General features: G+C 47.6%; 1 protein-coding gene across 8 annotated transcripts in view; it reads right to left on the bottom strand.

The window, feature by feature from the left end:
- Nucleotides 1-13,318, bottom strand: part of RALGPS1 (Ral GEF with PH domain and SH3 binding motif 1) — a 263,112-nt gene extending 249,794 nt beyond the window's left edge. For 4 of the 8 annotated variants that reach the window (XM_069476799.1, XM_069476800.1, XM_069476805.1 and 1 more), the window contains exon 1: nt 13,085-13,258. The gene's annotated coding sequence lies outside the window, so the exon portion shown is untranslated. Of the gene's footprint in view, nt 1-13,084 lie in introns of all 8 variants that reach the window. The other 4 variants (XM_069476798.1, XM_069476801.1, XM_069476804.1 and 1 more) reach the window with 2 other exon arrangements.
- Nucleotides 13,319-13,558: the final 240 nt, after the last annotated feature.

Below are 13,558 nucleotides of genomic sequence, written 5' to 3'. Positions count from 1 at the left end.
GCCTCCACTTTCTATCCTTCTGTTCCCTTCTCTTTGCCCAGCATTTGGGTTTCTCAGCTCAACCAACATGAATCTTTCCTTTTTCATTTCCTGAGGGGCAAAAGGCTCATACCAGGGTGCTTGGCTCTGGTATTAAGGACAGCTACTTCCCTCGAGTTATCCCTGACCCTAGTCTCTACTCCTCAGCTGTGGCTTTCAGCACCAGGGTCAGTGGCAACTGGGTCTTTTCCTCTCTCCCACACCCCAGGGTCTTTGGGTTTAGGGTAATACTCACAAGACACCTGCTGGATCACAGATCAGTTTCCACTGGCTCTATCACACTGAAGGCTCTTCACCAGGTTCTCTAAGCTGATCTCGGTCAGGCACTTAGGTTAAGCAGGGGGATGGATTTCCAGTTGTGCCAATTTAGGAAACCCTCCCTCCACACCCCTATCAGCAGTCTGGGTAGGTGCCTATCCATAAGTTCTACAAACTCTACAATAGGCTTCTCCCTGCTACCCAAGCACAGGATATAAAGTAGACTAGAGATGCACCCCAAGTCTCAGGGCTCCCTACCCTCATACACATTAGTCTAATCTGAATGGTTTAATCACCTTCCTAGGATTTCCTCCAACAGTTCTAATCAGCTGCCTTTCCCAGGATCCAGACACATACCTCTGAGGCTGCAGATCCACCCTGAACCCCAGAATACTGGACGGGGTGGCAGCTACTTTCCTGTTTTAGGAACCAGAGATTTCAGTCCAAAGGACCAGCAATAGAAGGCCTGAGTGAATTGCTGAGAGTTTAGAGACAGTTGCAGCAAAGAGCCTCCTTCAGAGTCTTTTGTGCCTGGCAGCAAAGGTAACTACAGCATGACAACCTCTCACAGGAGACTAGCTCTGACACAAATGTTCAGCTTAGAGGGCAGGGGCACTGTAGGAAGTGAGGGTTGATGCTCCCCCCACCACCAATTTTCACACCATCAGTCTTACTGGGGCTTTCTTCCTAGCTGACCACTCCTTCTCTAGGTCCTTCCCTGACTCCCCGTGCTCCCATGCTGGCACTCCCCAGCAATCCAGTAGGATCCTCCACTCACAACACACAACGCTTGAGTAAGCCCATCTCTCCTACAATACAACTGCAGGGGCCATCTCCTCAAGGATGAGCCCAAGTCTCTCTCCCAGTCCAGGGTGAAATCAGAACTACCTGTGAAAGCTCTTAACCCAGATGACCAGCCTCCCTCCTCCAAAGACCAGAAGAGTCTGACACTCCAAAGCATGAGAACCACCCTGACCTCTCTGAGCTCCAGACCAGCAGAGCAGTTGCCAAAGAGGCAGTTCCACCAAGCTGCCCCACAGGCACCCCAAGCTCAAAATGGCCAAAACCAAAGTCACAACCTTCCTCCTCCCAACCCAGCACTCTTTTCATGTTCCATATCTCCGTCACTGGTCCCACCATCTTGTGGCACCCAAGGGAGGAACCCTGACATCACCCTCCCTCCCATCTACCACTCAGTTTCTCTACCTCAGTTCTTCAAACCTGTCTTCTCCTCCTGATCCCCACAGCCAGGACCCTGTCACCCCGCTCCTGGCTCCCATAACAGCCCCTCACTCAGCTCACAATCTCTAGTCCTTCTCACACCATCACCCTGCATGCTGCCACCAGGATCATAATGACAGTCCTTCTCTCTTATAACTCGAACAATTCTCCACTGGCCACAAGATAACATCCAAATTCCTAAGCGCTACCTGCAAGTCCCTCTGTGAACTGACCCCAAAGCACCTTCCTAACCTCCTCTCCTGCCAGCTCCTCCCCCCTTTCCCCAGCAAGAAGTCATGCTCCAGCAACACCACACTGCGCACCATTCCTGAAACACAGCCCACTCTCGCTTGCTTCTGAACCTTTGCACAGTCTGTTTCCTCTGCCTGTATCCCTCTTCACCTGGAAAACTGAAAGTCTGTAAGATCCTGTGAGTCTTACTGGGTCCCATGAGCTTCCACTGCCACCACTATACCTCACCTGACACTGCATCATCATCACTGATTTATCCCCATCTGTCAGGTCTGTGGGGCTCCTGAGGGCAGGGACTGCAGTGTCAAGCCCAGCTGCAAGCCTAGTACATTTTTACTTAATGATTGAAAACCACTAATGAGATCAAGGTTTTCTTCCAAACCCTCAAGAAGCTAAGGAAGCAACCAATCTAGAAAGCAATAAAAACAAGACTGACTGCTATCTTAGAAACCATAGCAGATAATGTTTCAATAATAGATGGTTTTGGCCGGGCGCGGTGGCTCACGCCTGTAATCCTAGCACTCTGGGAGGCCGAGGCGGGTGGATCGCTCAAGGTCAGGAGTTCGAGACCAGCCTGAGCAAGAGCGAGACCCCGTCTCTACTAAAAATAGAAAGCAATTAATTATATGGACAACTAAAAATATATATAGAAAAATTAGCCGGGCATAGTGGCGCATGCCTGTAGTCCCTGCTACTCGGGAGGCTGAGGCAGTAGGATCGCTTAAGCCGAGGAGTCTGAGGTTGCTGTGAATTTATCCAGGATTTCTAGCACAGTGGAAGGAAACAACGCCGTGACCGGGGTGCCAACACTAGTCTCTCCCTTGTTCTCGGTGCTCCAGCCATGCTGGCTCTCTGGTACTTCTGGAATTCACCATTCCCTTTCCCCAGCTGGGAACATGGCAGATGCAGCTGCCACCTCTCCACCTGCCTAGCTCCAACTCGTCCTTTAGGTGTCAGCTTAAGGGCCCCTTCCTCTAGGAAGCTGTTTCTGACCCTCCAAGTAGGAGAAACCATTCAACTTATGGTCTTTTAGCACCTTCTTTTTTAGCCATCATCAGTGCTATAATTAATTTTTTTGAAATGGGGTCTTGCTATGTTGCCCAGGCTGGACTTGAAGTCCTGGGCTCAAGCAATCCTCCTGCCTCAGCCTCCCAAGTAGCTAGGACTAAAAGCGTACAATCAGACTTGTCTTTTTCTGCTGCTATGGTCCCATACTCAGCATAGTGCTGGAACTCAGTAGGCCCTGGACAAGAACTGGATCCACGAATAGATGGGTGGATGGACAGAAAGATGACTGGCAGGAAAGCAGTTCTGGCGGGGCAGGGAAGAATGAGGAATAAGGCTGCCTTTGGCTGTCGGTACAATCCTTTAATATCATCCAGCTCTCTATTCTAACTCAACCCTCACAATGCAATCTCAGATCTTAAAACTGGATTTTTCCTAAAGGATGCACACATACTAAGAACATTCCTGTTTACTTGGAAAGCAGGTATCTCAAAGCAAATTGACACCCTTGGCATTCTGGCTTCATATCCATTGATCTTTCTGTGATACCAGGCTGCTCCTCTCTGTTCCATAAGTACTACTGGCCATATTAATAACACTTGGTTCCAAGAATCTCTCGGCGCTTAAGAAGCCCCCTAAGATCAAGATGGTGCTAAAAGACCACAATAGGCATTGTCTTTTCTTAGCTAGTCATCATCGCTGGACGAATCCTGGGGCTGTGTGCTAAGTTAGGTCTTAGTCCCTGTTCTGATACAGTCCACAGTAGATTCAACAAAGGACCCTGAAGCAGAGGTTTTCATCGGAGATAAATGCTTCATCATAGACATGGTTCAATAGCAATGGTACATAAACTGCAGGCAGCTGTTGAGAAATTGCTATATGCAAATGGACATGCTCAAGTCCATGAACTTGAGTATGAAAATCTGGCAAAGTCTTCACTCTCATCTGTAAAGTGGGAAAAGTGGACTCAATGACCTCTAATCTTTAGAACAGACTGACGCTCTATCTGATGAGCACAAAGGCCACAATGGTGCTTGTTGCATAGGTGCCCCATAGCAGGTACACCCAGAGATAAATTACAGAAATAAACTAACTGACCAGCTGGGCATGGTGGCACACACCTATAGCCCCAGCTATTCACCCAGGAATTTGAGTCTGGCCTGGGCAACATAGTGAGACTCCAATCTCTGAAAAAAAAAAAAAAAAGAAAAGAAAAGAAAAAAGAAAGAGACTAACTGAACCAACCAGCATATTTCGAAAACATCACTAGAATGCTACATATCAATCAATAAGTAACTTCTAATCTGATCAAAAAGGTTCTCAACAAGAACACAAATTCTAACCCTAGTTATCAGCTAATCAATACATGCATCAATAATATTATACTTTAGCCATTTACAGGAAAGATCAGGATTTCCTGGTCCCTAGAATGAAACAGGACCTTAAACCCATTATTCCAAATTGAACTCAACTCCTCAATTCAGTTAACAGGAAATTAAAATATCTAAAACCAAGAGAAACTACTACAAGTACCTTTTTCAAATGAAGCCCTGTTGTCATATCTACCTGTGACTCCTACAATGTGTGTGTCAGAAACCACACCTTGAGGCAGCCTGGGGTGCAAGAAGAGGCACTTGAGGGGGTGTTAGAACTCCCAGCTTCTCTCACAGGTACATCTTGGGCAATTTGTTTAACCTCTCTGAGCTTCCATTTTCTCCTACGCACATCAAAACCTGCCCCCCTACCCCACAGAATCAATATGAGGCTGAAATAACAGATATCAAGAGACTTTTTAAATGTTGTAAAGTGTTGAGATATTGTATAATGGAAGGAACCTCAGATCCAACAATCTTCTCCTTTTATATGTTCAAGTCAGTCACTGGGCACCTGCTATTTACTCCATTTATTCATCCAATAAACATTTATGGAACATCCACTACCTGCCAGATGCTACGCTAGGCACTGAGGACCTGTTGGTGAGCAAAACAGCCAAGTCCATGATCTGACGGGACTGCATTACATTGCACCAGGGGAGACAGACATATCCAACAAATACACTAAAAAACCATACTGTCACACTTCGCAGGTCATGCTAATGATCTGGTCTTTTTTTCTAACAAAAATTAGGAGCCACTGAAAGGTTTTAAACAAAGGGAATGACATACTCAGATCATTCTGGCTGCCTTGTACTATCCCTAAGGCTGGGCCCTGAGTATGGCAAGAACAAATGCAGACTCTCTGCAGAGTCCAAAGAGGGAGTCACAAGGAAGCCACCGGTGGTCACATATGCTACCACGTGCTACGGCAGGGCAGAAAGTGCTGTGGGAACCCAATGGGAGAACAATTGATAAATGCTAGTGGACTGAAAGTGTTGAGAAATGATGCCTAATTAGGGGGAGGCAGGGAAAAACAGTTACACAGAAGACACAAAATAAGAAATATCTGAAAATAGTGAAAGTAACCAATTCCATATAACAAACTCTACTGCCACAAAAAGAGACACAGCAAATTCTCCTTAATTTAGTAACTTGCTTTCCATAAATATTTAATTATTCAGAAATGTACCAAAGGCACAGATTTCCCTTGCCCTAGTTATCAGGCTTATCTCACTCTTATACAAGAGTGAGAATTGCTATATCCAATAAACACAGACTTAAATACATTACTCTTCCTTTCCTCTCAAGTAAGATGATTTTCAAAGAAACCTATGAATGTCAAGGCCAAATGTTTAAATTTTCTTCTGATTACTCAAGTAATTGACTTAGTCTTAAAATAAAACCTGATATTAATAATAAAAATATTTAAATCTTAAAAAGGGAAAGTATCATGTTGCCTTGGTTCATATTAAAGACCCATTATTTACAAGGAATCAAAGAATGATGAAAGAGAAAGGACTTGGGAAGCCAGCCCCCAGTTCCTGCTCGGGCCTGAGACAGAGGCCCTACTCCCAGGGTGGCTCCATGTTCTCCCTCATCTTTGTGGGAATCGTAGCCACACCTGCAGTCCCAACACAGGATGAGCTCTGCTGGCCACCCTGGGTGCTCTCACCAGCCCCCATCACCAAATACATCTGAGTTTTAACACATTCCTTGTGCAATAACTCACATAACTTCCATGAGCAATAAATTAATACCTCCCCTAAAAAAGCATCCTAAAAAGCCCTATAACCCTGGGTGAAAAGAGGACATATTCTAGCTCACATTTACTGAGTGCTCATCATGTGCAAGCCCTCTGCTAAGCCCTGTTCCTTATCACCTCCCTGAAACTCTGTAGGAACCACATGGAGGTAAGTATAAGATGGTAAGTAATACTGTATCACACCTCTGGTATTGATGAGGAAACAGAGGTGTGGTAACTTGCTCAAAGCCACATGGCTTGTGAGCAGTGGAGTCAGGACACAAACCCACATCTGTCTGTGCTCCAGAGTCTGTACTTTAAGCAATGCCCTGTCTGCCTCTCTGATGCTCAGGAGATAAATCTCCCGCAAAGAACAACACGATGGATTTGCAAGCTCTGCAGAGAAACCAGGAACGATTTGCTGCTCTGGGTCTTCCTGGTCTCTGCTCTCTTCAGCAAGTGCAGATGAGACAAGCTCGACTCATGCCTCCCCTTGGGGAAAAGTCGTGGAATTGGTGCAGGTGCTCAGACAAAGAGAAGGCACTCACAATGATGTGGGGCTGAAACCCACCCTTGAGGGGAGCTCATGCAGAAAGGGGGAGGAAACACTGGTAAACAAACCCACAGCCCGAGGGCCAACAGGGCTGATGAGGAAGGTCCTGAGGACTCCTTGAGCGACTTCAGAGCTGGTTGCTCAGACACCTTGACCATCACCTTCACCTCTCAACTTACATCATTACCATTACACTACCACTAGGACCCAGAGAAAATAGCCAAAAAGGTGATTCTTGGTGCTCCCACAGCACCATGTACAAGTATAGCAGTGTGCAATCAGCTTCCTGTCAGGCACTGTGCCAAATATCCCACTGCATTATTTCACTGACGTCTTCGACAGCCCTAAGTCAGGTAACACTGCCATCCATTTTACAAATCAGTAAACCGAGACTCAGAGCAGGGAAGACACTTGCCCAAGGTCACACAGGTTGTATGTGGCAGAGCTAGGATTTAAACCTAGGTCTGCCTATCTTCAGAGCCTGAATCTGCTTGACCACTTCACTACAGGTTCTCTGTTATGGCTCACCTTCGGTCCCCTTCTGTCACCTTCTGTTTGCATGTAACTCTTCCACCGACTGTGAGCTCCCAAAGGGCAGCATGGAGCTCCTTCATCCCCACATGCCTAGCATCCAACACAAGGCTTAGCCCAAAGCAGGAGCCCAGCAAGGCTGGTAAATGAATGCCCACCTGAAGAAAGTGAAGTGTTCTCTCTTCTAAGAAAGTAGGCCAAGAAACGCTTCTCACAGACACCAATCCAACCAACTCTCCCCCGCCCTGGGTTGAAAATCCACAGACCTCCTACTCAGATCCCTTGGCCTGCCGCTCCACAACCCCAGTCCAAGCGAAGGGTGAGCAGCTGCACTTCGGAGGAAAGGAAAGGTGAGCTTCAGCAAGTATGAGTGGCTCATTTTGGGGCTTGTCCTTTTTACTGCTTCCCTATCTTGACCTGGAACAAATATGTCTTTCTCTCCCATCCCTAAGACTTTGTAGGACAAGTATCACCAGCCATACCCAGAGCCTACAGCTAGTGTACAGAACAGCACATGCCTGTCTCAGGGTCAGCACTCAAATATTTGAGGAGTGAAGAAATAGAGTCCAGAGACTGAGTTTCACCAGAGACCTGGTAACTTATAAATTAGAGTTTGCCACCATTTGGTAGCATGACTTGTCTGAGCAGAGGTCTATCACACTGTTCATCAAGAGCCTGCAGCAAAGGAAGTAGGAGACTTTCCTTGTGCGGGGAGAAGACACAGGCACAAAGTCATGTATGCAATAACGTGACATGTGCTCTGATCAAGATGTGCACACACCAAAAGTCAGGGAGCACAGATGGGAGCAGGATCACTCATGTGTGGAAGAACTGAGTAGGTTTCACAAAGGAGGGGAAATTTGAGCTAAAGAGCCATTCCCAAATCACCCAGGGAGAAGCAACTGCTCCCTCCCTCTGATCCCACACAGTGCCCACCTCTCCACCATCAAACCCACCATACTGTTCTGTAACCAGTGCCTTGTGTGTTGGTCTCCCCATACAGTATGTGAGCAGCTCAAAGGCAGGGACTTTAGGCATTCTCCATGGCTCACTGTTAAGTGCTCTGTAAATATCTGCTGACAAAGAATAAGAGTCTATTTTCAATTATTAACATAGCAGCTCACACTTCCTGAGCATCTACCATGACGTGCTGTTGCTGCATGTACTCTGTGTAAATGATCTCATTTCCTCCGCACAAACGGCCCCAAAGACCAATCCTATTATCATTACTAATTTTACAGATAGGGAAACTGAGATGCAGAGAGATTAGGTAAGTTGTCCCAAGTCATACAGCTACTATGTGACAGTGCTGGACTTTGAATCATGGCCGGAATGGAAAACTAGTTCTCAATTACCAGTGAACAAACCCTTTTTCCTTTCTCTTTTAGTTCTCTGCCCTGCATCCAGACACATGGACTGCCCTTTAAACTACTGTTCACTGGGACCAAAGCCATTATTCTCCTAGAGGAGGACAAGGGATGTCTCTTGTTCATATTCTAAACAATGACCTCTAACCATCACTGAGTAAACATCATTGGGGGAAGGGGATGAAGATACAAAATTGTGCTTATAAAATCAGTCAAAATCATTAAGGAGAACTGCATGTACCAATTGGAACATTTTCCAACGTTGGAACAATTTCCAAAATAGATGAAGTGAATAAATGAAGAAGCAAAGAATATGTAGAGAATACTATTCTTTGTGTAAGAAAAAGAATATATAACAAACAAGAAACTGGTAATAGTGGTTGCCCCTAGGGACAAGGACTGGGAACCAACAGCTTAAGGCAAGAAAGACACTTTAAAATTTATTCCCCTACTTGCCTTAAAAAAATCCATGTGTGATTTTTCTACTTCTTAAAAAATATATACTTAAAGAAACCATTTATTGCTGGGCCTTTCCCAAATGCTCACATATATCACATACATGGATTGCAACCATGAAAAATCATGAATGTTTATGAACAAAACCTGGATGAACTTAATTTGCAATCAAATAGAATTGTGAAACAATTTTTGTCTTTTATATTAAAGTTCACTAATGTTACTAATGTTACAATATTTTTTGTGCAATAAATAAAATGCATGTTGAAGGCACAGATATCAGCAGTGACAATTTGCCATGCCTTCTTCCTAAAGACCTTCATCTGTTCTTGCAACAAGCATTTAATAAGCACCTACTATGTGCCAGATGAGGTGCTACACAGATATTTTTAAAAGAAGAACTAAGCAACAGATAATTAGTTTCCTTCCTCTTGTCTTTCAAGAAAATATGATGGTGTGCTAATCCAAATGCCAGAGCTAGAAGCACTCTTATTGATCACATAGTCCAACACCTTCCTTACTCAGCTAAGAAAAATATGGTCTGCAGAGGGGAAAGGATTTGTTCAAGGCTACATAGGAAGTGAAGGCCTCAGAATTCCCCATCCTGCTCTCCTTACGTGCTACATGCCGTTCTGAATAGCTTGTGTTGAAAGATGGGCAGGAAGGGAGGGGCAGAAAAGGACCCTGAGTGCCAAATGGACCAGAGGCTTGCAGACATCTTGTCTCATTTATTTTGCATAACCACCTCACAAGGTGCACTTTGACTCTTCTTGTTTATTTTTTTTTTTTTGTATGTGTCAAGGTACATCCTCATTCTTTCAAATGTATATTTTGGCTTGTGATTATCTTTCAAAAAAAAATTTTACAGCACTTTTTGGGAAACCATGGATAACTCAAAAATTCATGTTATTTTTTTATATGAGTTCCATCATGGAACCAACACAGCACAGACAGCTCGAAATATCAACAAAGTGTTTGGGAAGGATATGGCTAATGAATGCACAGTAAATCAATGGTTTGAGAAGTTCTGTTCTGGTGATTTTAATCTTGAAAATGAGCCATGTGGGTGACCTGAGATCAAGGTGGATAATGATGAGCTGAAAGCTGTAGTGGAAGCGAATCAATCTCAACCTACTCGTGAATTAGCAGCAAGGTTTGACATTATTATTCCAACAATATTGGACCATTTGAAACAAATGGGTAAGGTAAAGAAGCTGGATAGATGGATACTGCATGAATTAAATGAGCATCAAAAGAGAAATTGTCTTGAAGCTTGCCTTTCTTTGCTGTCATGACATAAAGGTGAACCATTTCTATACAGTATTGTGACATGTGATGAAAACTGGATTCTTTTTGACAATCACAAGTGTTCAGCATAATGGTTGGAGAAAGTGCCAAAACACAGTCCAAAACTGAATATTCATCAAAAAAGCTAATGGTGTCTGTTTGGTGGTCCAGCACTGGTATTATCCACTACGGCTTCTTAAAACCTGGTCAATCGATTACAGCAGATGTCTACTGCAACCAATTGGATGAAATGATGAGGATGCCTGTGAGTAAGCAGCTGAGATTGGCCCATAGAAACAGGCTAAACCTCTTGCAAGACCACATGTCGCAAAAAAAAAACACTGCTCAAACTACAGAAGCTAGGCTTGGAAACACTCTGTCATCCCCCGTATTCACCAGACCTTGCACCAACTGACTAGCACTTCTTCCAGGCTTTGGACCACTTCTTGCAAGGAAAAATATTCAATTCTCAACAAGCTGTGGAAAACGCCTTTCATGATTTCATCACTACTCGCTCTCCAGGCTTCCTCATTGTTGGCATAAGCAAGCTACGGTTAAGATGGCAAAACTGTGTCGATAGTTTAGGTACACACTTTGATTAATTATACTGTTTCTTGTTTGAGATATAGTAAACTAAACTTTTTATCTGAAATTGGACATTTCATATTTAATGACCTAATACAAATAAGGAAACGAAAGCTCTTAGAAGCTGAGAAAGTGGTATTGATTCACAGAGCAGGAGGTGGTGGCCTGAGGCTTCAAGCACAGAACTGACTGCCTTCCAAGTAGAGCTCTTACTCTCCATGCTGAAAAGGAAAATCTATTGTAATAAAAATAGGTAGACTGGGGCCATATCACAGAGAGCCTGGGATGCAATACTTTCCCATTAATGAAGCTTTTCTCTCAACTCTGAATGTTGTCACTCCAATAAAAACAAATCAAGAGGCCAACCCCTTTATTATCCAACACATGGTCTAGCTCTTGTTTGCCACCAAGTTTGGGCTTTCCTTTTAACCCACAGAGCATCATGGTCACCCAGAGGGCAGCAGTCTCTGAGTGCTCTCCATTTTCCATTTTCATAGTTTCTGCAGGACAGAGTGGGACAACTCATATGTGCTGCTTCTAGACCCTCTGGTACCTGCCACACAAGCACAGGCCCCAATAAGAGACGCCGTGCCCACGATGTCACTGAGCTACCACCGCACCAACCAGTGGTAGTGAGGGAGGCCAGCACCATGGTGTTTGGTCTCTAAAAGGCCAATAGCTTCTGCAGTGAAGAAAAACACCAGCCAGTAGAAGAGCCTCCACCTGCCTGCTCCTCTGCCCATGCAATGCAGGTAGGAGGCATTACACTGCAGACCGGTCAGCTGCCAGTGAGCAGAGGCACTGGGCACTGAAAGCTCACACAAATGTGTATGGGACACTCTTCTGAAATTCAGAAGGAGCCCCATCATCTCACTTCCTTTTCTCTGCTCCTGTAGAAACAAATTTCTGGCATTCCCTTCTTTTTGGTGTCTTCCTTTTGGAATGTGGTAAAATCAGAGTCTGTACTTGGGTGGGGGAAGGGGAATCCCACAAGGCTCAAGCCTAAACCACATGCTCCAGCTCAGAGTCCTCACTGGAGTTGGGGGCTAAAGGTCAGCAAACAATTAAATGTTCCTCCGCTCTCCATTTGCCATTACTCCCTGGGTTGCAACAGCTCCCTCAGAGGCCTCACAGGGAGAAGCAGTCCTGATCCAAGATACAACTGAGTCTTTTGGAGACGCCCCAGCACAAACTTCATCCCAAACTCCAACAAGAAAGTGGTCTATCGTCACCTCTTCACTAGTAACCCTCTCGTCTTTAGACTCCCCAATCCTGGACTCCAACCTGCCCTTCAGCACAAGAAGGAGGCTCTAACTTTCTCCAACGATTTGCTCAGTAAGTACTGCTTCACGCTATCTCACAAGGCCCCCTAGGAGGCACACAAGGCAGGTACCCTCATGCTCATTTTGCAAAGGGGGAAACAAAGCTCAGAGAGGTGACTGACTCTCTCAGGTAACACAGAGTCAAAGCTTCCAAATTCTCATTCCTGCTCTTCCCCTCACCAGGCTGCCATTTCAATCTTTTTGAGACTAGCACTGTTAAGATTTGCAGCAGCATCTGGTACCGGGGGACCAACAAGCTAGGACCCCTCCAAGCTTCACACTAACTACTCTTCAAGCACACACATTTTTCAACAGCTGACCATTCAGTGAAAGCCAACCACCCCCCAATCTAGGCATGCCCCTTCAACAGCAACAGGAAAGTCCCTGAGGTGTGAAAAACAGCGCGCCCCACTTAGGGTACGCTTGGTACAGGGGAAGCAGCCGGCCTAGTAAACAGGGCAGCTGAGCTCCAAGTCGAACTCAGCAAAGACACAGGCAGGATGCCTCCAGAATCCGCAGAGAGCACAGAGCTCCTGCTCCCACCCAGGCCTCCCTGCACCGCGGAGAAAGCGGCTCTCCCCCTCCCGCGACCACTCACCGTCCGCCCCGCTCCTCACCTGTGGCCCCGCTTCCGGACCAGCAACCACTCGGGGCCCCGCCCCTGCAGGTCTCCCGAGCCCCGCCCCTTGCACCTGTGGTTTCCTCACCCGAGCTCGCTCGCAGCATTGGCCTCACCTCGCAGCCCCCTCCCACTGGCAAACCTGCTGTCCCTCCTGGCCCAGCCCCCCGCACCTGCAGCTCCCCTCGGCCCCGCCCAACTGCCTCCTCCAGCCCCGCCCCCTGCACCTGCGCCCTTTCCCCGCCACCACCCCAACACCCGCTGTCCTTCATGCCCCCCGGGACCAGCACACCTAAGGCCCCCGGACCGGGCCCTGCGCCCATAACACGCCCACCCACCCCGACCCCCAGCCCCGCCTCCCGCACCGAGGCCCCTCCCCGGCCCCAGCGGCCCCTCCGGGCCCCGCCTCCCGCACCTGCAGCTCCCTCCGGCCCGGCCCTCAGGGCCCCGCCCCGCCGGCCGCTCTTCTCACCGCCGCTCTCGCCGCCGCCGCCGCAGTCCCGGCCGGTCACCTTGACGCGGGCCGCAGTGGATGCCGCCGCCTCCTCATGGCCTTGGGAGGGGCCCAGCAGCAGCGGCGCCTTCGCTCGGAGGCCGGGGCCGGGCCGAGCCGGGCCGGGGCCGGGCCGGGCGCAGCTGGAGCGCGGGCCGACGCGGGAGCCCAGCCGGTGCCCAGCCGCAGTAGGAACCGTCCGCTCCTGGGCCTGAGCGGCGGGTCGCGCAGCCAATCGGTGCGCCGTACCAGACCAGTCCCCCAACCAGCTCGTCGCGGGGGCGGAGACACGCAAATCGGCCCGGCTGGTAGTGCCAGTGCGCAGCCGCTGCACCCGCGGTCCTAGCTGGCGTCGGCCTCCGCGAGCGTCCACAGAAGCCCTCCCAACCTGCAGGGATGCTCCCGTGCCCGCACACCCGGCCCGGCGCCCCGCCACGCCCATCCCCTGCCTAG

The sequence above is a fragment of the Eulemur rufifrons genome, chromosome 7 (assembly GCF_041146395.1).
Source record: "Eulemur rufifrons isolate Redbay chromosome 7, OSU_ERuf_1, whole genome shotgun sequence".
Lineage (NCBI taxonomy): Eukaryota > Metazoa > Chordata > Mammalia > Primates > Lemuridae > Eulemur > Eulemur rufifrons.
Note: the sequence above shows the minus strand (reverse complement) of the source record. Positions and strands in the feature narration are given on the sequence as shown.